The sequence below is a fragment of the Zea mays genome, chromosome 1, assembly GCF_902167145.1.
Source record: "Zea mays cultivar B73 chromosome 1, Zm-B73-REFERENCE-NAM-5.0, whole genome shotgun sequence".
Taxonomy (NCBI): Eukaryota; Viridiplantae; Streptophyta; class Magnoliopsida; order Poales; family Poaceae; genus Zea; species Zea mays.
The window spans coordinates 7849352-7872017 of NC_050096.1; the positions used below are offsets into that span (position 1 = coordinate 7849352).

General features: G+C 51.0%; 1 long non-coding RNA gene and 1 other non-coding gene across 2 annotated transcripts; one reads left to right on the forward strand and one right to left on the reverse strand.

The window, feature by feature from the left end:
- The first annotated feature begins 3683 nt into the window (after nt 1-3683).
- LOC103631676 (uncharacterized) lies at nt 3684-4074 on the forward strand. Its single transcript, XR_555309.2, has 3 exons — nt 3684-3750; nt 3835-3907; nt 3984-4074. It is a non-coding gene; the product is annotated as an uncharacterized lncRNA (long non-coding RNA).
- A 1382-nt stretch (nt 4075-5456) lies between these two features.
- On the reverse strand, nt 5457-5529 carry TRNAK-CUU (transfer RNA lysine (anticodon CUU)). Its single transcript has one exon. It is a non-coding gene; the product is annotated as a tRNA-Lys (tRNA).
- Between the last annotated feature and the right edge of the window lie 17137 nt (nt 5530-22666).

Below are 22666 nucleotides of genomic sequence, written 5' to 3' on the forward strand. Positions count from 1 at the left end.
GGACCCTATGCTCGGCGCCATCATCATTGGCGCCTAGCTAGGGTGTGCTGGCACCAACAGTTTTGGCGCCTGTCTGCCTGACGTGGATGCCCGGCTGGCCGTGACGTGTTAGGGGGTCGGCGCCAAGATCTATGTCGCCGACCCCCCTGGCCGCGGCAGTCCACGTGTCAGGAGGTCGGCGCCATGGATCTTGGCGCCGACCCCCTGATTTTGACCCACGCCCTAATTTTGACCCGAGCACGCGCCCACGCTCTCTGTTTGCCAAAACCGTGCGCCCCATGTTTGCCTGCGCCGCCCGTCAGCGCCGCCGGAGCCGGAGCCCACGCCGCCCTCTACCGCGCCACCGGAGCTCCGCCCTCGCCGCATTGCCGCGCCGCCCTCTACCGCGCCCGGCCGGCCTCGCCGCCCCGCCCCCGGCCGGCCTCACACCGCGCCGCAGGAGCCCGCAACGCTCCGCCCGCGCCGCCCCGCCCGCCCCCCCCCCCCCCCCCCCCCCGCAAGCGCCGCCGCCCACTCCCGGCCTCGCCCGTCCCACGGCGGCGCCCTGTTCGGCCAACCCCGCCTAGCCTCGTCCCCTCCCGGCGCCAGCGGCTCGCCACCGCCCATCGACACGCCGCCCCGCCCCGGCGCCCGCTCCTCGCCCGCGTCGTCGTCGTCCATCGCCGACCCCGACCGTCTAGGTAAATTTTATATTATTTTTGTTATTGTTTAAGCATTTTGTGTTAAATATGTTAGATTGTTTTGCTATAATTTGTTCTTTTTTGAATGTGATGAATGTTAGTTATTGTGATAAATGCTAATTTTATTGAATATTATGAAAGTGAGTCAAATGTGCATGTTTTTTATCCTCCCCGTGTAGGGGAGGTGCTGTCAAAATTTTCAATTATTATATAGGAGTAATTTATAAGGTGGTTAGTATATTAGTGGGTTGTGGTTATATTTATAGTTATGTAGCTAGTAATTAGTGGTTTGTGGTTAGGTAATAACCATCCACAGTTTATATTGAATGTTTAATTGGTGTTTCAAATAGATGGACAATTTTTTGAGCTTATATCATGGAGGCAATGTGGAACAAGATCCGTATGGAAATGCCAAGTTCATTGACATGCGACACGTGCCGGTACTATTCGATGGTAGACCCTCCTTGAGTGATTTGTTTACAAAGGCTAAACAAAAGCTAGGTTACCATGAAGATGATGACATTGCAGTTGACGGAGTGCTTAATATTGGTCATCCACCAAATGTCATAAGACGAGTCATCCCAATTGATTGTCAACTGGATTGGGATAATTATATTACTTTGGCTATGAAGACCCATTTGCAACTCATGGAGGTTGTGGTGCGTCCGGTTGTCGTAGACCGTCCCCCTGAAGACTTTGATCGTCCTATCGATGATGTGCCAACTGTTCCTGATGCTCAATCTGGCCCCAATTTGATCCCATTAAGTCAGCCAGGAGATGGTCTGTAGACAGATTTAGTTGTGTGTATCCCTTTTGCACAAACCAATTGCAGTAAGTCTTATTGGCATTACATCTTCATTTTGGACCATGAGCACTTTGCTGATTCCATTTGACGTGGGACTGATCATCTTGTACATGTTGCAGGAGAGACCCCTACTCTTCTGGTTGATCCTCAGGCCGAGGCACGTGGCTGCTTCGGTGATGGTTTTATTGCCTCCAACAGTCCTGAGTTTAGGAATGAAGAGGAGCCATACGCCTTTGCTATGGCTGCCGATTCAGATGATGATCGCCCGGTTGGTGAACTCACAGAGAGTGACATTGAGATGTTGCAACGTGTTTTTCCAGACGGTCGGGATCCTAGAGTGCATGAGTTCAGCGATCTTAGTCTTTCTCATCAGGCAAATGCAGAAGGAAGGGATGATGAGTTGCTAGATGCTCCTGAGGCCGGACCTAGCATGATGATTGAAAAGGGTAGGGTCTTCAAGGACCTAACTGCCTTGAAGAGGTGGCTGCAGCATTACGCAGTCTTACGTAAGAGGTCGTATAGAGTACTTCATTCGTACGAGAAACGTCGTTACACGGTTGTATGCGACAAGGACAACTGTGCATGGAGGGTTTGTGCTAGGATACAAAAGATCACCGCAAAGTGGAAGATAACAAAAGTAGTGGGCCCACACACATGTGCTGAACATGAGTTAATGATGAAACATCGTCAATTGACATCAACCCTCATTGGGAAGTGACTTATGGGAATACTGCAGTCGGAACCAAATATGAAGGTTAGGACAATCATGAGGATCGTGGAGAATGTGTTTGATGGGTACAAGATAACATATGGTAAAGCTTGGAGGGCTAAGTAGTGTGCGTGGAAGATGATATATGGGGACTGGGAGTCTGGGTACGAGCAGCTACCTGTTCTTTTAAATGCAATGAAGGCGGTCAATCTAGGCATGCATTATGAGTACAACCCTAAACCAAATGCATGGCTTGATGGGAGACAGATATTCTTCCGTGCTTTTTGGTGCTTTCCCCAGTGTGTGGATGCCTTCCGGCATTGTCGTCCTGTCTTTTCAATTGACGGCACATTTCTTCTCGGCAAGTACCAGGGGACTCTTTTAATTGCCATATCCGTTGATGCAAACAACAAGCTAGTTCCCCTAGCATTTGCTCTGGTTGAGAAAGAGAACAAAGACAGTTGGGGGTGGTTCCTGCGACTGGTCCGGATACATGTGGTTGGCCCAGGACGGGAAGTTGGTGTAATATCAGATCGGCACCAGGGAATACTCAACGCGGTCCGTGAGCAGATCGATGGGTACCCTCCTTTGCATCACAGGTGGTGTACTCGACACCTTGCTGAGAATCTTCTGCGTAAGGATGGTGTCAAGGATAACTTTGAGCTTTTCCAGGAGACATGTCGCCAGCTGGAAGACAAGTTCTTTAGAGAAAAGTTAGAAAAGCTCAAAGTCGCAACAAATGCCGAAGGCAGAGATTGGTTGAATGGATTGATGCCGGATTTGGAGAAGTGGACGAGAGCTCACGACTTAGGTGGATGGAGATATGAGTTCCAGTGTAGTAACATGGTCGAGTCATTCAACAAATTATTGTTGGGCATACGTGGTATGTCGGTCACTGCTATAGTAACATTTACCTTTTACAAGCTTGTGGCATGGTTTAATGATAGACACACCCATGCAGTTGGATTGCAGAATGAGGGAGAGAGATGGGCTCCAAAACCTAAGACCTTTCTAGAGAAGGCAAAGGAAAGGGCAAACACACACACTGTTGATTGTTTTGACTTACAGTCAGGGACATATGAGGTATTCCTTCAAGCTGGTACTACTTCCGACGGCGAGTACAAAAGTCGAGGAAGCATGTGGTTGTCCTTAATGACTTGTCATGTACTTGTGGCGCACCCAGGCAGTACCATTTTCCATGTTCTCATCTAATCGCAGCTGCTCGAGCTCGCAACTTTGACTTAGAGAGGAGGATACCTCAAGAGTTTACTATTGATAAACTAGTGTTGACTTGGAGTCCAAGATTTATTCCTTATCGTGACGCTGGTGAGTGGCCTCCGTACAATGGCCCAAAGTATGTCGGCGATCCAAGCAGTTGTTGGACCAAGCGTGGATCCAGGAAGAGGACGAGGCACATGATGGTTATGGATCAGGTTGGTGGTAGGAGTAGAAGGGGAAGGAGAACACCATTTCTTACCGACCCTGAGCAGTATGAGTGTGGCAAGTGCGGTAGACTTGGTCATAATTCACGCACTTGTCGTTGGCAGATTAGCGAGGTTTGTATTGTTTAGTTTAATGATACTACCTTAATTTTATTTAATAAGACTATATTACTTACTAACATTAATTTCATTTTGTAGGATGGCACAGTTCCACCTCCTCGACCCGTTCTACGACGAGAGCCACCGGGGGCGCCTTCTGTCGGAAGGCCAGGTATTGAATTGTAAATTTTTTTTGTAGAATTGTTATTGTACAAATTGTGTTGCTAATATAATATTTTTCCGTGTAGGACCTAGCAACGCTTCGTTCTAGGACACACAATGGGTTCCTAGACATGGTGTTCGACGACAGGTACACTAATTACCTCAGACGAGCAGGTCTATATGTAATATCGTACCAGTTACGACGCGGGTTGCCTACTATTGACTCGGCGGCCATTACTGCACTTGTGGACATGTATTGTTAGGATTTTGTAAAATTATTCTTCAATCATTGAGCTCGTTTACACTAATTTTTTTAATTATGTAGGTGGCGGCCAGAGACACATAGTTTTCATCTTCCTTTTGGTGAGATGACAGTCACATTAGAGGATATACAGAAGATACTTGGACTCGATGTTGGTGGCAGAGCAGTGACAGGCCAATGTGACTCTGACGGTTGGAGGGCTAGAGTTGAGGCCTTTCTTGGTAGAGAGCTTCCTGCTGAGGGCGTTGAAAGGACTGCTGGAGTAGGCATCACATGGCTCCGTCAGTCTTTTGGTGTGTGCCCTGCTGATGCTGATGAGGGTACAGTCCAGTTCTATTGTCGAGCTTGGATCATGCACATGTTTGGTTGTGTCCTCTTCCCAGACGCCACAGGAGACTGCGCGTCATGGATGTACATCCCATGTCTAACCGACTGGGATACAGCTGGACACTACAGTTGGGGCTCCACTGTGCTTTCTTTTTTGTACCGGCAGCTTTGTGAGGCTTGTCGTCGTACGTCCTCCTCTTCGTCTATAGGCGGTTGCGTCTACCTCCGGCAGATATGGATGTGGTACGTCTTCAGAATTTTATTTAATAAGGCTATATTACTTACTAACATTAATTTCATTTTGTAGGTTTCGCTTACCAGTTGGTCGACCACGTGTTTTCCAGTCAAGACCCTAGCCATGGATGATTTATGGAAATGAACGTCTTCGACCGACGTATGCTTATATTTGGGACCAAGTGACAGCTCCTTTTGCCAGAGCTAAGAGGGCATACATGGAGTATGTTAACGAGTTTGACACGCTTTCTGCCTGTTGGGGCGAAGGCGAAGACGTCACCCTCCGCTCGAAGCCTTCGCCGTGGCCGTCGGTCCAACAGAGACAAGACGACGGGCGAAGACACCCTTCGCCACATACGACATCAGACGAAGACCGGCGACGGAGTCATCCAACCGTGCGGCCTCGTCCAGCACAGAGGCCCACGTGTGATCCGGCCCATTGTAACGGGCCCTGCGTGGCCGCCGCATGTTACGGGCCTAATTTGTAAAGGCATCCCCGTAATTACAGTCTGTAACCCTGCTTTATGGGAATATTCTGGGGATAACCTAGGTGTCTGAGGGCACATGCGTCCTTAACACAGGACGCAGGGCGCTCAGATACCTATAAATACCCCCGCACAGTGCCCGTGAGAGGCTAGGTTAACAGAGCTATTGCCATCTTGCGCGAGAACCCTGTTTACGTCAGTACTCCCCCCGTTGGATCACCTTGCAGCAGAGAGCAAGTTCCAACATTTGGCGCCCACCGTGGGGCTCGAACCCACGACCACAAGGTTAAGAGCCTTGTGCTCTACCGACTGAGCTAGACGGGCAGGTTGGCAGAAATATATTCACATATGTGGACGACATCGTCGTCGCCAGCAAGAGCAAAGAGGACCACCTCGCAGACCTCGCCGAGACATTCGTGAACATGCGGGACGCACGACTTCGCCTGAACCCCGATAAGTGCGTCTTCGGTGTTCGCCAGGGGAAAATATTGGGTTATCTAGTATCACACCGCGGCATCGAGGCCAACCCAACCAAAATCCAGGCCATTATTAACATGACGCCCCCGCAGTCACCCAGAGAGGTCCAGCGTCTGACGGGCAGATTGGCCGCCCTCAACAGGTTCATTTCCAAATCCGCTGAGCGAAGTCTTCCCTTCCTCAAAACACTCCGCAGCGCAAAAGACTTCGTTTGGCGACCAGAGCAGGCGGCGGCCTTCGCCTCACTAAAACAGTACCTGATGGAATTGGCCGTTCTTACGAGCCCCGACTCTTCGCTACCACTGTTGCTTTACGTCGCGGCTTCGCCGCACGCGGTCAGTGCGGCACTGGTTCAGGAGCAGACAGTAGAGGGCGTGATCAGGCAGTGCCCAGTATATTATGTCTCCGAGGTGCTCACACCGTCAAAGTGTAACATGACGGAGCTCGAAAAGATTGCATATGCAGTTGTCATGTCTTCGCGCAAATTGCGCCACTATTTTGAAGCATTCAAGGTCCGCGTCACCTCAGATAGGGGACTCGGCGAATTATTCAGAAACCCGGAGGCATCGGTGCGGATCGCCAAATGGGTGGCCGAGCTCTCCGGCTACCACATCACTTTCGAGCCAAGGACAGCGATCAAGTCGCAAGTTCTAGCAGACTTCGTCGTCGACTGGACCGGGCCAATAACACAGCCGGAGCCGTCCGCAGAGAAGGTCTGGACAATCCACTGCGACGGCGCTTGGTGCCATGCGGGGGCAGGCGCTGCTGCAGTCATCACCTCACCCGCTGGGGTCAAGCACAGATATGCGGCACGCTTAAGCTTTGCTCTGGAATCTGACAGATGCACAAACAACATCGCAGAATACGAAGCTGTCATCCTCGGCCTCCGCAAATTAAGAGCCCTCGGCGTCACCACCTGCATAATCCGAACAGACTCCAAGGTAGTCGCCGGCCAAGTCAAGAAAGACTATGCAGCAAAGGACCCGCACTTATGCAGTACCTCGCGGCCATCCGACACCTCGAGAAACAATTCAAGGGATTCACTTTGCAGCATGTGGACCGGGCCAAGAATGAAGAAGCTGACGCATTGGCCAAGGCAGCCGCCAGGGGTGAAGCAGTCCCCTCCGACGTGTTCTATCACGTCATCGGCACACCAGCCGTCCGCAGCCCCGAAGGGCTCCAAATAACCAACGACAGCGAGGGCCAGCGCACGGTCAACCTTATCATGACCGAGGACTGGAGGGCACCAATAACCCTGTACCTACAAGGGTTCTATCACCCAGTCGACAGCAACAAGGCCAAGCGCCTCCACCACCGAAGCCAGGACTTCGCATTGATCGAGGGCCAACTGTACAAAAAGGGGGTCAGGCAGCCGATGCTTAAGTGCGTCACCGAGACCGAGGGCGTTCAAATCCTGCACGAAGTCCATAGGGGGACCTGCGGCTCCCACGCAGGCCCCAGGGCCCTGGCGGCAAAGGTGATACGACAAGGCTTCTACTGGCCCGCCATTATCTGCGCCGCAAATCGGGTCGTCAGATCCTGCGAAGCCTGTCAGAAATTTTCCCCATGCTCGGGGCGCCCCTCGCAATTCACGAAGCTGATCGCCCACACATGGCCCCTTCAGCGCTGGGGCCTAGACATCGTCGAGCCCCTGCCCACGGCTCAGGGGAACCTCAGGTACACCTTTGTAGCCGTTGAATACTTCACCAAATGGATTGAAGCGAGGGCAGTCTCCACCATCACATCAAAGACGGCCCAGAAATTTTTCTGGCAAAATATTGTTTGCCGCTTCGGAGTACCATCCGAACTAACGGTCAACTGAAAGGGAATTAGGCTTACACCTAGTTCCTAAATAATTTTGGTGGTTGAATTGCCCAACACAAATCTTTGGACTAACTAGTTTGCCCAAGTGTATAGATTATACAGGTGTAAAAGGTTTACACTCAGCCAATAAAAAGACCAAGTTTTGGATTCAACAACGGAGCAAAGGGGCAACCGAAGGCACCCCTGGTCTGGCGCACCGGACTGTCCGGTGTGCCACCGGACATGTCCGGTGCACCAGGGGGACTCAGTCTCAAACTCGCTACCTTCGGGAATTCCCAGGGCGACTCGGCTATAATTCACCGGACTGTCCGGTGTACACCGGACAGTGTCCGGTGCGCCAAGGGAGGTCGGCCTCAGGAACTCGCCAGCTTCGGGAAACGCCAACGGCTAGTCCGCTAAAAATCACCGGACTGTCCGGTGTGCACCGGACTGTCCGGTGCGCCTCCGGAGCAACGGTCATCTCCGCGCCAACGGCTCTCTGCCGCGCATTTAATGCGCACTCTGCGCGCGCAGGGGTCAGAATCGCCCATACTGGCACACCGGACAAGGAACAGTACCTGTCCGGTGGGCACCGGACACCCAGGCGGGCCCACAAGTCAGAAGCTCCAACGGTCAGAATCCAACGGCAGTGATGACGTGGCAGGGGGCACCGGACTGTCCGGTGTGCACCGGACTGTCCGGTGCGCCATCGAGCAGACAGCCTCCCAACGGCCACTTTTGGTGGTTGGGGCTATAAATACCCCAACCACCCCACCATTCATTGCATCCAAGTATTCCACTTCTCAACTACTACAAGAGCTCTAGCATTCAATTCTAGACACACTAAAGAGATCAAATCCTCTCCAATTCCACACAAAGCCCTAGTGACTAGTGAGAGTGATTTGCCGTGTTCATTTGAGCTCTTGCGCTTGGATTGCTTCTTTTCTTTCTCACTTGTTCTTGAGATCACAACTCCATTGTAATCAAGGCAAGAGGCACCAATTGTGTGGTGGCCCTTGCGGGGAAGTTTTGTTCCCGGCTTTGATTTGAGAAGAGAAGCTCACTCGGTCGGAGGGACCGTTTGAGAGAGGGAAGGGTTGAAAGAGACCCGGCCTTTGTGGCCTCCTCAACGGGGAGTAGGTTTGAGAGAACCGAACCTCGGTAAAACAAATCCGCGTGTCTCACTTCATTATTTGCTTGCGATTTGTTTTGCGCCCTCTCTTGCGGACTCGTTTCTTATTAACGCTAACCTCGGCTTGTAGTTGTGTTTATATTTGTAAATTTCAGTTTCGCCCTATTCACCCCCCCCCCCCTCTAGGCGACTATCAATTGGTATCAGAGCCCGGTGCTTCATTAGAGCCTAACCGCTCGAAGTGATGTCGGGAGATCACGCCAAGAAGGAGATGGAGACCGGCGAAAAGCCCACTACAAGCCACGGGAGCACTTCATCGGAAGAGTCCCGCACCAAGAGGAAGGAGAAGAAGAAGGACTCCTCCAAACGGAAGGAGAAAAAGTCTTCCTCTTCTCACCACAAAGAGAAGAAGGAAAAATCTTCTTCTCACAAGCCGCATCGGAGAGGAGACAAGCACAAAAGGATGAGGAAGGTGGTCTACTACGAGACCGACACTTCATCAACATCGACCTCCGACTCCGATGCGCCCTCCGTCACTTCTAAGCGCCAAGAGCGCAAGAAGTATAGTAAGATCCCCCTACGCTACCCTCGCATTTCCAAACATACACCTTTACTTTCCGTCCCATTAGGCAAACCACCAACTTTTGATGGTGAAGATTACGCTAGGTGGAGCGATTTAATGCGATTTCATCTAACCTCGCTCCACAAAAGCATATGGGATGTTGTTGAGTTTGGCGCGTAGGTACCATCCGTAGGGGATGAGGACTATGATGAGGATGAGGTGGCCCAAATCGAGCACTTCAACTCTCAAGCAACAACAATACTCCTCGCCTCTCTAAGTAGAGAGGAGTATAACAAAGTACAAGGGTTGAAGAGCGCCAAGGAGATTTGGGATCTACTCAAGACCGCGCATGAAGGTGATGAGCTCACCAAGATCACCAAGCGGGAAACGATTGAGGGGGAGCTCGGTCGGTTCCGGCTTCGCAAAGGGGAGGAGCCACAACACATGTACAATCGGCTCAAGACCTTGGTGAACCAAGCGCGCAACCTCGGGAGCGTAAAGTGGGATGACCACGAGGTGGTTAAGGTTATTCTAAGATCACTTATTTTCCTTAACCCTACTCAAGTTCAATTAATCCGTGGCAATCCTAGATATACCAAAATGACCCTCGAGGAAGTTATCGGGAATTTTGTAAGTTTTGAGTGCATGATCGAAGGCTCGAGGAAGATCAACGAGCTTGACGATGCCACCACATCCGAAGCCCAACCCGTTGCATTCAAGGCAACGGAGGAGAAAAAGGAGGAGGCTACACCAAGTCGACAACCAATCGACGCCTCCAAACTTGACAATGAGGAAATGGCGCTCGTCATCAAGAGTTTCCGCCAAATCCTCAAACAAAGGAGGGGGAAAGACTACAAGTCCCGCTCCAAGAAGGTTTGCTACAAGTGTGGTAAGCCCGGTCACTTTATTGCTAAATGTCCATTATCAAGTGATAGTGACAGGGGCGACGACAAGAAGGGGAGAAGAAAGGAGAAGAAGAGGTACTACAAGAAGAAGGGCGGCGATGCCCATGTTTGTCGGGAGTGGGACTCCGACGAAAGCTCTAGCGACTCCTCCGACGACGAGGACGCCGCCAACATCGCCGTCACCAAGGGACTCCTCTTCCCCAACGTCGGCCACAAGTGCCTCATGGCAAAGGACGGCAAAAAGAAGGTTAAATCTAAATCCTCCACTAAATATGAATCCTCTAGTGATGACAATGCTAGTGATGAGGAAGATAATTTGCGTTCCCTTTTTGCCAACCTTAACATAGCTCAAAAGGAAAAATTGAATGAATTGGTTAGTGCTATTCATGAAAAGGATGACCTTTTGGTTTCCCAAGAGGATTGTCTAATTAAAGAGAACAAAAAACATGTTAAGGTTAAAAAGGCTTATGCTCTAGAAATTGAGAAATGTGAAAAATTATCTAGTGAGCTAAGCACTTGCCGTGAGATAATTGACAACCTTAGAAATGAAAATGCTAGTTTAAATGCTAAGGTTGATTCTCATGTTTGTAATGTTTCAACTCCCAATCCTAGAGATAATAATGATAATTTGCTTGCTAGGATTGAAGAATTAAACATTTCTCTTGCTAGCCTTAGATTAGAGAATGAAATTTTGATTGCTAAGGCTAAAGATTTTGATGTTTGCAATGCTACCATTTCCGACCTTAGAACTAAGAATGAAATGTTGCATGCTAAGGTTGTAGAACTTAAATCTTGCAAACCCTCTACATCTAATGTTGAGCATGTTTCTATTTGCACTAGATGTAGAGATATTGATGTCAATGCTATTCATGATCACATGTCGTTAATTAAACAACAAAATGATCACATAGCAAAATTAGATGCTAAAATTGCCGAGCATAACTTAGAAAATGAAAAATTTAAATTTGCTAGAAGTATGCTCTATAATGGGAGACGCCCTGGCATCAAGGATGGCATTGGCTTCCAAAAGGGAGACAATGTCAAACTTAATGCCCCTCCTAAGAACTTGTCTAACTTTGTTAAGGGCAAGGCTCCCATGCCTCAGGATAACGAGGGCTACATTTTGTACCCTGCCGGTTATCCCGAGAGCAAAATTAGGAGAATTCATTCTAGGAAGTCTCACTCTGGCCCAAATCATGCTTTTATGTATAAGGGTGAGACATCTAGTTCTAGGCAACCAACCCGTGCTAAGTTGCCTAAGAAAACTCCTAATGCATCAAATGAGCATGACATTTCATTTAAGACTTTTGATGCATCTTATGTTTTAACTAACAAATCAGGCAAAGTAGTTGCCAAATATGTTGGGAGGAAGCACAAGGGGTCAAAGACTTGTGTTTGGGTACCCAAAGTTCTTGTGTCTAATGCCAAAGGACCCAAAACCATTTGGGTACCTAAAGTCAAGAACTAAATTTGTTTTGTAGGTTTATGCATCCGGGGGCCCAAGTTGGATACTCGACAGCGGGTGCACAAACCACATGACCGGGGAGAAAAGGATGTTCTCCTCATATGAGAAAAACCAAGATCCCCAACGAGCTATCACATTCGGGGATGGAAAGCAAGGTTTGGTCAAAGGACTTGGTAAAATTGCTATATCACTTGACCATACTATTTCCAATGTTTTTCTTGTTGATTCTTTAGATTACAACTTGCTTTCTGTTTCTCAATTATGTCAAATGGGCTACAACTGTCTTTTTACTGATATTGGTGTCACTGTCTTTAGAAGAAGTGATGATTCAATAGCATTTAAAGGTGTGTTAGAGAGTCAGCTATACTTAGTAGATTTTGATAGAGCTGAGCTCGACACATGCTTGATTGCTAAGACTAACATGGGTTGGCTCTGGCACCGTCGACTAGCCCATGTTGGGATGAAGAATCTTCATAAGCTTCTAAAGGGAGAGCACATTTTAGGATTAACAAATGTTCATTTTGAGAAAGACAGGATTTGTAGCGCATGCCAGGCAGGGAAGCAAGTTGGAGTCCATCATCCACACAAGAACATCATGACGACCGACAGGCCGCTTGAGCTACTCCACATGGATCTATTCGGCCCGATTGCTTACATAAGCATCGGCGGGAGTAAGTATTGTCTTGTAATAGTGGATGATTATTCTCGCTTCACTTGGGTATTCTTTTTACAGGAAAAATCTCAAACCCAAGAGACTTTAAAGGGATTCTTGAGACGGGCTCAAAATGAGTTCGGCTTAAGGATCAAGAAAATAAGAAGCGACAACGGGACGGAGTTCAAGAACTCACAAATCGAAGGCTTCCTTGAGGAGGAGGGCATCAAGCATGAGTTCTCTTCTCCCTACACTCCACAACAAAATGGTGTAGTGGAGAGGAAGAATCGAACTCTATTGGACATGGCAAGGACTATGCTTGATGAGTACAAGACTTCGGATCGGTTTTGGGCGGAGGCAGTCAACACCGCCTGCTACGCCATCAACCGGTTATATCTTCACCGAATCCTCAAGAAGACATCATATGAACTCCTAACCGGTAAAAAGCCCAACATTTCATATTTTAGAGTCTTTGGTAGCAAATGCTTTATTCTTGTTAAAAGAGGTAGAAAATCTAAATTTGCTCCTAAAACTGTAGAAGGCTTTTTACTTGGTTATGACTCAAACACAAGGGCATATAGGGTCTTTAACAAGTCCACTGGACTAGTTGAAGTCTCATGTGACGTTGTGTTTGATGAAACTAACGGCTCTCAAGTAGAGCAAGTTGATCTTGATGAGATAGGTGAAGAAGAGGCTCCATGCATCGCGCTAAGGAACATGTCCATTGGGGATGTGTGTCCTAAGGAATCCGAAGAGCCTCCAAATGCACAAGATCAACCATCCTCCTCAATGCAAGCATCTCCACCGACTCAAAATGAGGATGAAGCTCGAGTTGATGAAGTAGAAGATCAAGCAAATGAGCCACCTCAAGATGATGGCATTGATCAAGGGGGAGATGCAAATGAGGAAGACAAGGAGGAAGAAGAGCAAAGGCCGCCACACCCAAGAGTCCACCAAGCAATACAACGAGATCACCCCGTCGACACCATCCTCGGCGATATTCATAAGGGGGTAACCACTAGATCTCGTGTTGCTCATTTTTGTGAACATTACTCTTTTGTTTCCTCTATTGAGCCACACAGGGTAGAGGAAGCACTTCAAGATTCGGATTGGGTGGTGGCGATGCAAGAGGAGCTCAACAATTTCACAAGGAACGAGGTATGGCATTTAGTTCCACGTCCTAACCAAAATGTTGTAGGAACCAAATGGGTCTTCCGCAACAAGCAAGATGAGCATGGTGTGGTGACAAGGAACAAAGCTCGACTCGTGGCCAAAGGGTATTCACAAGTCGAAGGTTTGGATTTCGGTGAAACCTATGCACCCGTAGCTAGGCTTGAGTCAATTCGTATATTATTGGCCTATGCTACTTACCATGGCTTTAAGCTTTATCAAATGGACGTGAAAAGTGCCTTCCTCAACGGACCAATCAAGGAAGAGGTCTATGTTGAGCAACCTCCCGGCTTTGAAGACAATGAATATCCTAACCATGTTTATAGGCTCTCTAAGGCGCTTTATGGGCTCAAGCAAGCCCCAAGAGCATGGTATGAATGCCTTAGAGATTTCCTTATTGCTAATGGCTTCAAAGTCGGCAAGGCCGATCCTACACTCTTTACTAAAACTCTTGAAAATGACTTGTTTGTATGCCAAATTTATGTTGATGATATTATATTCGGGTCTACTAACGAGTCTACATGTGAAGAGTTTAGTAGGATCATGACACAGAAATTCGAGATGTCGATGATGGGGGAGTTGAAGTATTTTCTAGGATTCCAAGTCAAGCAACTCCAAGAGGGCACCTTCATTAGCCAAACGAAGTACACTCAAGACATTCTAACCAAGTTTGGAATGAAGGATGCCAAGCCCATCAAGACTCCCATGGGAACCAATGGGCATCTCGACCTCGACACGGGAGGTAAGTCCGTGGATCAAAAGGTATACCGGTCGATGATTGGTTCATTGCTTTATTTATGTGCATCTCGACCGGACATTATGCTTTCCGTTTGCATGTGTGCAAGATTCCAATCCGACCCTAAGGAATCCCACCTTACGGCCGTAAAACGAATCTTGAGATATTTGGCTTATACACCTAAGTTTGGGCTTTGGTACCCTCGGGGATCCACTTTTGATTTAATTGGTTATTCCGATGCTGATTGGGCGGGGTGTAAGATTAATAGGAAGAGCACATCGGGGACCTGCCAGTTCTTGGGAAGATCCTTGGTGTCTTGGGCTTCAAAGAAGCAAAATTCGGTTGCTCTTTCCACCGCCGAAGCCGAGTACATTGCCGCAGGTCATTGTTGCGCGCAATTGCTTTGGATGAGGCAAACCCTGCGGGACTATGGTTACAAACTAACCAAAGTCCCTTTGCTATGTGATAATGAGAGTGCAATCAAGATGGCCGACAACCCCGTCGAGCATAGCCGCACTAAGCACATAGCCATTCGGTATCATTTTCTTAGGGATCACCAACAAAAGGGAGATGTCAAGATTTCTTATATTAACACTAAAGATCAATTAGCCGATATCTTTACCAAGCCTCTTGATGAACAAACTTTTACCAAACTTAGGCATGAGCTCAATATTCTTGATTCTCGCAACTTCTTTTGCTAGATTGCACACATAGCTCATAAATATACCTTTGATCATGTGCTATGACTAATGTGTTTTCAAGACTACTTCAAACCAAGTCATAGGTGTATTGAAAGGAAATTGGAGTCTTCGGCGAAGACAAAGGCTTCCACTCCGTAACTCATACTTCGCCATAACTCCAAGCATCTCTCTATCCTTTGGGGAGAAATGAGCATCAGAGAAAAGGACCGGACTTCGTCTTTGGTATAATCTTAACTCATTTACTTATGACCAAAGGGGAAGATAGCACTTCGAGGGCTCTAATGATTCCGTTTTTGGCGATTCATGCCAAAGGGGGAGAAAGTATGAGCCCAAAGCAAAAGGACCGCACCACCACCAATTTCAAAACTTAGTATTTTCCAAGAAGTATTTATCAATTGGGATCCTGTTGTGTTCAAAAGGGGGAGAAAGTAGTATTTCAAAATGGTATATCAAAACCCTCTTGAACACTAAGAGGTGGATTTAATTTAGGGGGAGTTTTGTTTAGTCAAAGGAAAAGCATTTGAAAAAGGGGGAGAAAATTTCAAATCTTAAAAATGCTTTGCAAAATCTTATTCATTTACCTTTGACTATTTGCAAAAACAAAACATATGGTGCAAGCGTGGTCCAAAATGTTAAATAAGAAAGAAACATTCCATGCATATCTTGTAAGTAGTTATATTGGCTCAATTCTAAGCAACCTTTACACTTACATTATGCAAACTAGTTCAATTATTCACTTCTATATTTGCTTTGGTTTGTGTTGGCATCAATCACCAAAAAGGGGGAGATTGAAAGGGAATTAGGCTTACACCTAGTTCCTAAATAATTTTGGTGGTTGAATTGCCCAACACAAATCTTTGGACTAACTAGTTTGCCCAAGTGTATAGATTATACAGGTGTAAAAGGTTTACACTCAGCCAATAAAAAGACCAAGTTTTGGATTCAACAACGGAGCAAAGGGGCAACCGAAGGCACCCCTGGTCTGGCGCACCGGACTGTCCGGTGTGCCACCGGACATGTCCGGTGCACCAGGGGGACTCAGTCTCAAACTCGCTACCTTCGGTAATTCCCAGGGCGACTCGGCTATAATTCACCGGACTGTCCGGTGTACACCGGACAGTGTCCGGTGCGCCAAGGGAGGTCGGCCTCAGGAACTCGCCAGCTTCGGGAAACGCCAACGGCTAGTCCGCTAAAAATCACCGGACTGTCCGGTGCGCCTCCGGAGCAACGGTCATCTCCGCGCCAACGGCTCTCTGCCGCGCATTTAATGCGCACTCTGCGCGCGCAGGGGTCAGAATCGCCCATACTGGCACACCGGACAAGGAACAGTACCTGTCCGGTGGGCACCGGACACCCAGGCGGGCCCACAAGTCAGAAGCTCCAACGGTCAGAATCCAACGGCAGTGATGACGTGGCAGGGGGCACCGGACTGTCCGGTGTGCACCGGACTGTCCGGTGCGCCATCGAGCAGACAGCCTCCCAACGGCCACTTTTGGTGGTTGGGGCTATAAATACCCCAACCACCCCACCATTCATTGCATCCAAGTTTTCCACTTCTCAACTACTACAAGAGCTCTAGCATTCAATTCTAGACACACTAAAGAGATCAAATCCTCTCCAATTCCACACAAAGCCCTAGTGACTAGTGAGAGTGATTTGCCGTGTTCATTTGAGCTCTTGCGCTTGGATTGCTTCTTTTCTTTCTCACTTGTTCTTGAGATCACAACTCCATTGTAATCAAGGCAAGAGGCACCAATTGTGTGGTGGCCCTTGCGGGAAGTTTTGTTCCCGGCTTTGATTTGAGAAGAGAAGCTCACTCGGTCGGAGGGACCGTTTGAGAGAGGGAAGGGTTGAAAGAGACCCGGCCTTTGTGGCCTCCTCAACGGGGAGTAGGTTTGAGAGAACCAAACCTCGGTAAAACAAATCTGCGTGTCTCACTTCTTTATTTGCTTGCGATTTGTTTTGCGCCCTCTCTTGCGGACTCGTTTCTTATTAACGCTAACCTCGGCTTGTAGTTGTGTTTATATTTTTAAATTTCAGTTTCGCCCTATTCACCCCCCCTCTAGGCGACTATCATCGACAACGGCAAGCAGTTCGACAACCACGATTTCAAAGACTTCTGCTTCTCCATCGGCACCAAGCTTGCCTTCGCCTCCGTGTACCATCCCCAGTCCAACGGAGTCATGGAGCGAGCCAACGGCAAAATTTTCACAGCTGTCAAGAAAATGCTCCTCGACGACAAAAAAGGCAAGTGGCCCGACCTGTTACCCGAAGTGGTCTGGGCACTAAATACAACTGAGTGCAGGGTGACTGGGTTTACCCCCTTCCACCTATTATACGGATCGGAGGCCATGACTCCGCAAGAAATAAAGCACGGGTCGCCTCGGACAGCCGCGTCGGCCGTCCCAGACGTAGATGAGCCAACTTCGAAGGATCTCATCGACGGAGACCGCGTCTTCGCCCTACAGGCTCTGGACAAATACCAAGCCCAGACAAAAGCATGGCGCGACCAGGCAGTCATCCCAAGGGAATTCAATGAAGGGGACCTCGTCCTCATCCGGACAGCTCGAACGGAGTCCAGAGGCAAGCTGGAACCCGCGTGGGAGGGTCCTTACATTGTTAAGTCGAAGGCCTCCCCCAGCGCCTACAGGCTTGCAACGCCAAACGGCGAAGACTTAGAGCATTCCTGGAACATTGATAATCTGCGCAAATTTTTTGTTTGACTCATCAGGGCCAGCCCGCCCTTGTAATTTGTAAAAACAATTTTGTTCTGGCCCGCACTCTTTTCCTCCCGGAGGGTGAGGTTTTTAATGAGGCGGAGTCACGTAATATACAAGAGAAAAATCCCCCGCAAAATCCACGTCGAAAAAAGACCGCATCAACGGTCTTGGACATTCGACTAATACAAAGTCACCGCGAGGCCCCGCAGCAGCCGCCCTCGCGTGCGACAAATCCGCGCAGAAGTCGCCTAAGGGTGCAGCTGGACTAGCACAACAAGTGCGCAAAACCAAAGTCTACCGCGAAGACTATCCGTGCAGAAGTCGCCTAAGGGTGCAGCCGGACTAGCACAACAAGTGCGAAAAAAAACAAAGTCTACCGCGAAGACTTACCGCGCAGAAGTCGCCTAAGGGTGCAGCCGGACTAGCACAACAAGTGCGAAAAAATGAATTCTACCGCGAAGACTTACCGCGCAGAAGTCGCCTAAGGGTGCAGCTGGACTAGCACAAAAAGTGCGAAAAAATGAAGTCTACCGCGAAGACTTATCGTGCAGAAGTCGCCTAAGGGTGCAGCCAGATTAGCACAACGAGTGCGAAAAACCGAAAAGACCATCCGCGCAGAAGTTGCCTGAGGGCACAGCCGGACGAACGCCTTCGCAAGCATAGCCAAATGTGCGAGGGCACACAACTTCACCATACAAGCCTTTACACATGTACAAGCGAGGGCACCACACTCTACATCGGCTCAACCTTCGGAATAATTCCCATCTCCCTATAGTTAAATAACATAATCCTAAGCTCCTCACCCGCAAAAAGACTTCGCAATTCCCCTTCACCTGTACTCGCGGCAGCCGGCAAGGACAACAGTTCCTGCCGACTAGCCCTACTCACACGAAGCCGACCGCCCTCCGCCCCGCTCACTCTACGCTTCGCAACAGCCCTTCGCCGCCTGCGTCCGGTACTCGGACCAGGCACATCTTCTGTGTCCGCAGCGTGCGGTGAAGCCTCCGCCGCTGCCACATCCAAGGCCGCAAAATAGTCCAAGTCCTCATCTGACGACTCCTCAGTCCACTCAACCGAGCTCCCGGAGTCACCAAAATTAGAAAACTTAGATGTAGACCCATCCGATTTATTAACACCATCGACGGTCGAAGCCGCCAAAAAACTAGTAGTGGCGGTTGCGTGCGCAGGCCCAAAATCTTGAACCTGCGCAGCAACCAAGATTCAGCAACATATCCAAAATTCCCTAACTACCCACACCCATTACGCCACCTGTGAGGACCCAGCCGTTGCGGGAGCCTCCGCCGTCGCCTCCAACGCCACCGTCGCAGGATCTTCAACCCTCGGCACAGCAGTTGGCGGCGGGCCTTCGCCGGCTGCAGCAGCTGCGGGGGCATCAGGAACGCTTTCGGCGGTCTCCAGGGGTGGGCCTCCGCCGGCCGCAGCGGCTGCGGGGGCATCAGGAGCGCCTTCGGCAGTCTCCGGGGGCGGCTCCAGGGCAGCCTCGGGCACGGCCTCCGCCGGGTTCGACTCCGGGTCAAGCAGCGCGCTGTTCAACGCCCCGAAATCATCCACCCTCTCGTCGCGCGCCGCCTAAGACACAACACACAGATTCAGCAAACCCACACATAGCCCACATCCAGCAAATATCAAACAAAAGCCAAAAGTTACCTGAGCCCTCGCCGTCTCGGCCCGCTCCCTGACCACCTCTCGACCGTGCGGGCCCCACATCCGGTCGTAGATGGCTCCGGTGGACTCCTTCACTATAGGGTCCTCAACCTTGTAGATATCTCGTTCAAAATCCTCATCGGCTTGGTCGATGACCTCGAAGTGCCGGCACCCTTCGTGAGAGAGTGCGTTCATCGCCCCCTCGCAGGTGACCAGGGAGGCATACGACATAAACCCCTCCACGATAGTGGGGAGTGCCTGCAACTCCTCCTGTACCCACTCCAGGCAGCGAAGTCCGGGCTCTCGGTCCGGCACTTCGAAGTCACCGGTCCGCGCGCCCAGCTCATGGTATGAATCCACAAGCTGTTTGCGCGTCCGCTCAGCCTCCGCGCGCGTCGCGGTCTCGGTCCTCTCCACGCGGCTCTGCAGGGCGTTGAGCTGCTCCTCCAACTGCGCGGCACGCTCCCTGGCAAGATTACCCTCCGCCCGCGCCAAATTGGCCTCCGCCAGCGCAGCCTGCGCCTTGGCGAGGGCCTCATTGGCCTCCCTCCTCTCCTCCACCAATTGGCGCCGGAGGCCGGATTTTCCCCCTCCAGCACGGCCACCTTGTCCGCCAGCTTGCGGCACTTGCTGTCGGCGACCGATTTTTCCCGGACGGCGTCAGCATGTTGCGTCCGAAGTCTCTCGACTTCGGCAGACACAACGGCCGTAAGGGCCCCCGACGCCGCACGGCCGGCGAAGTCAGCCGCCTGCAAAACACACATAAGACCACAGCCCCAGCGAAGCAAAAAAAACAAACAAAAAAACGAACCGAAGTCTAGCTCAATGTACCTGACTTAGCGCCTCCTTCATCTCCTCCAGCCGGCGGGACACAGCGCCCGCCTCGTCCCTCACAGCAGCAAGTGCCGGCATCTCGCCGCCAGCACTAGGAGCACCACCCTTTGCCTTTGGCATTACGGCAGCCGCCGTGGTCGCCGCGGCAGACGGAACAACGACAAGTTGCCCCTCGTCCGACCCTGCGACGTATCAACAAATTAACAAAAAAAAGTCTTCGCAGCGCCTTACCAACAAGATAGTCCTCCACACTAATGTCGGTGGCGAAGTCGGCGACGCGCTTGCCCGGCGGCGGCAACCCTCGGGCCGACTTCACAGCCTCCGTCACTCTGCCGGACGCTGGTGCTGCCTTCGCAGCCTTGGAACCACCGGCGGCAGCCGCAAGCTCCGGCGCCCTGCTGGATGCAGTGACGGCCGCCTTCGGCAGATGGCCTCCGCCGGGGGCCGTAGCCTTCGCAGCCCCCCGCTGCCTCTTTGGCCTGGCTTCATGAAGCCTGACGACCGCCTGGCGCTTCTGCGCAGCTCCTTGGCGATCCTTGTCCATCACTACCGACACAACAGCAGCAATATTTCGCCCGTAAGGAAACACTTTCCACTCACGAACCATGCGAGATGTAAAAAGGTCTTCGCCGGCCGCGCGGGGGATAGGAACATTCCTAGGCCACCAACGCCCGGTAACCCTGACCATCCGCGCCGAAGACTCCCGGAGCTCGGGCGAAGACATCCTTCCCCCCGGGACCGCGCATGTCCTCATCAATTCTCTGGCAAAACCATTGGAAACCCCAAGTCCTCCCACAGCAGTACCTAGTTTCCTCTTCTTCGAGGATGGGGCGGCCACCGGCGCAGGGTCGTCTCCAGACTCTACCACCGGTTTCTTCCCGCGGAGGTCCACATCGTCTTGGCCAGGATAGCCGTTATACGGCAGTCGATTCAATTCAAAAACCCTGTTCAAACGGTCATTGGACCCGCGGATATCCCAGCTACGCTGGCCCTCTATCCTCGCCACGTATCGACCAACGATCCGCACCGCCCCATCCTCCGCCTCACGCACAAAGGCGGCCGGATCGCGGCTTTACAGATCCAGCGCGAAGGCAGGACTTCGCACCAGCTTCCCCCCATGGGAGGGCATCTGGCAAGGGCACACTTCGCCCAACGCCCAGCCATGCGCCAAGGGCCATACCCCGTACGCCACGAATTCTTCAACCAAATCGCGCCCACTGCTCAGGCCGGCGGCGCATCAAAGGGCCCCTTCGTCCGCATCCTCCTCCGCCACCTCAAAGGGCGGGTATGCTGAGTAAAAATACGAACACATCTCAGACATGGGGAGCCCCTCATGGCCTTCGACGGTACCCTCCGCGACGTAAAACCAAAACTCGTTCCAATTGCCCCACTTGTTGCGGGCGCAAGGGACTAACTCGACTACCTGCATTGTGGTCTTGCCGGTCTTCGGCGTAAACGTACAGGACCCAAACTGAGCAACTTCATCTCCAATCATCCTCTTCTGCCAGTGCAGGCAATAGTACTTCGCAAAGACTTCGACTGATGGCTGCCCGCCGTACGAAGTCGTCGCCCAGACATACTTTGGCAGATCCACCATGGCATTCGGAGTCAGCTGATGTATCTGAACATTAAATCTGTGCAGGACTTCTCCAATAAATCGGTGCGCAGGCAGGCGGAGACCGGCGGCGAAGAACGCCTCGAACACAACCAACTCGCCCTCCGGCTCGGGGACTTCCTCCGTCCCCGGGACACGAGCAACTCCGCCGCCAAAGTAACCCAATCGCTGCATATCTTGCACGCGGACCGACGACATCCTCGACACACCAAAATCCACCGTATCGCCGGCACGCAACTCCTCCGCCACCAAAGTACTCAGCGTCTCCTCGGACGAGGCGTCGGCCGGTGGCGTAGCGGCAGCAGAAGAAGAGGAGGTCGGCATCGCTACGTACCGTCGGCGGCGGCGGGCGGTCTGCTTCACTCGAGCCAGATCTCCGGCGAACAAGAGCAAGGAGGGCAGACGAGCAGTAGAACGGTGGAAAAGGCGGCTAGGGTTTTCACGGAGCGCGGAAAGTGAAGTTCAAAAGGCGCCGACCCCCGCCCCCTTTTATACACAGGGCGCGGCGCTTCGGGAAACCCACAGTCCAACAGTACGGTGTCAATCAACTGTCATGTCAAAAACCCCGTGGAACCACTTCGAGCGAGGGCAGCGTCTCCACCATCTAGCGACGTCTTCGGCACCAGATGACTTAGTCGAACTGGTCCCTCGGAGGGCAAATGTTGGGGCGAAGGCGAAGACGTCACCCTCCGCTCGAAGCCTTCGCCGTGGCCGTCGGTCCAACAGAGACAAGACGACGGGCGAAGACACCCTTCGCCACATACGACATCAAACGAAGACCTGCGATGGAGTCATCCAACCGTGCGGCCTCGTCCAGCACAGAGGCCCACGTGTGATCCGGCCCATTGTAACGGGCCCTGCGTGGCCGCCGCATGTTACGGGCCTAATTTGTAAAGGCATCCCCGTAATTACAGTCTGTAACCCTGCTTTATGGGAATATTCTGGGGATAACCTAGGTGTCTGAGGGCACATGTGTCCTTAACACAGGACGCAGGGCGCTCAGATACCTATAAATACTCCCGCA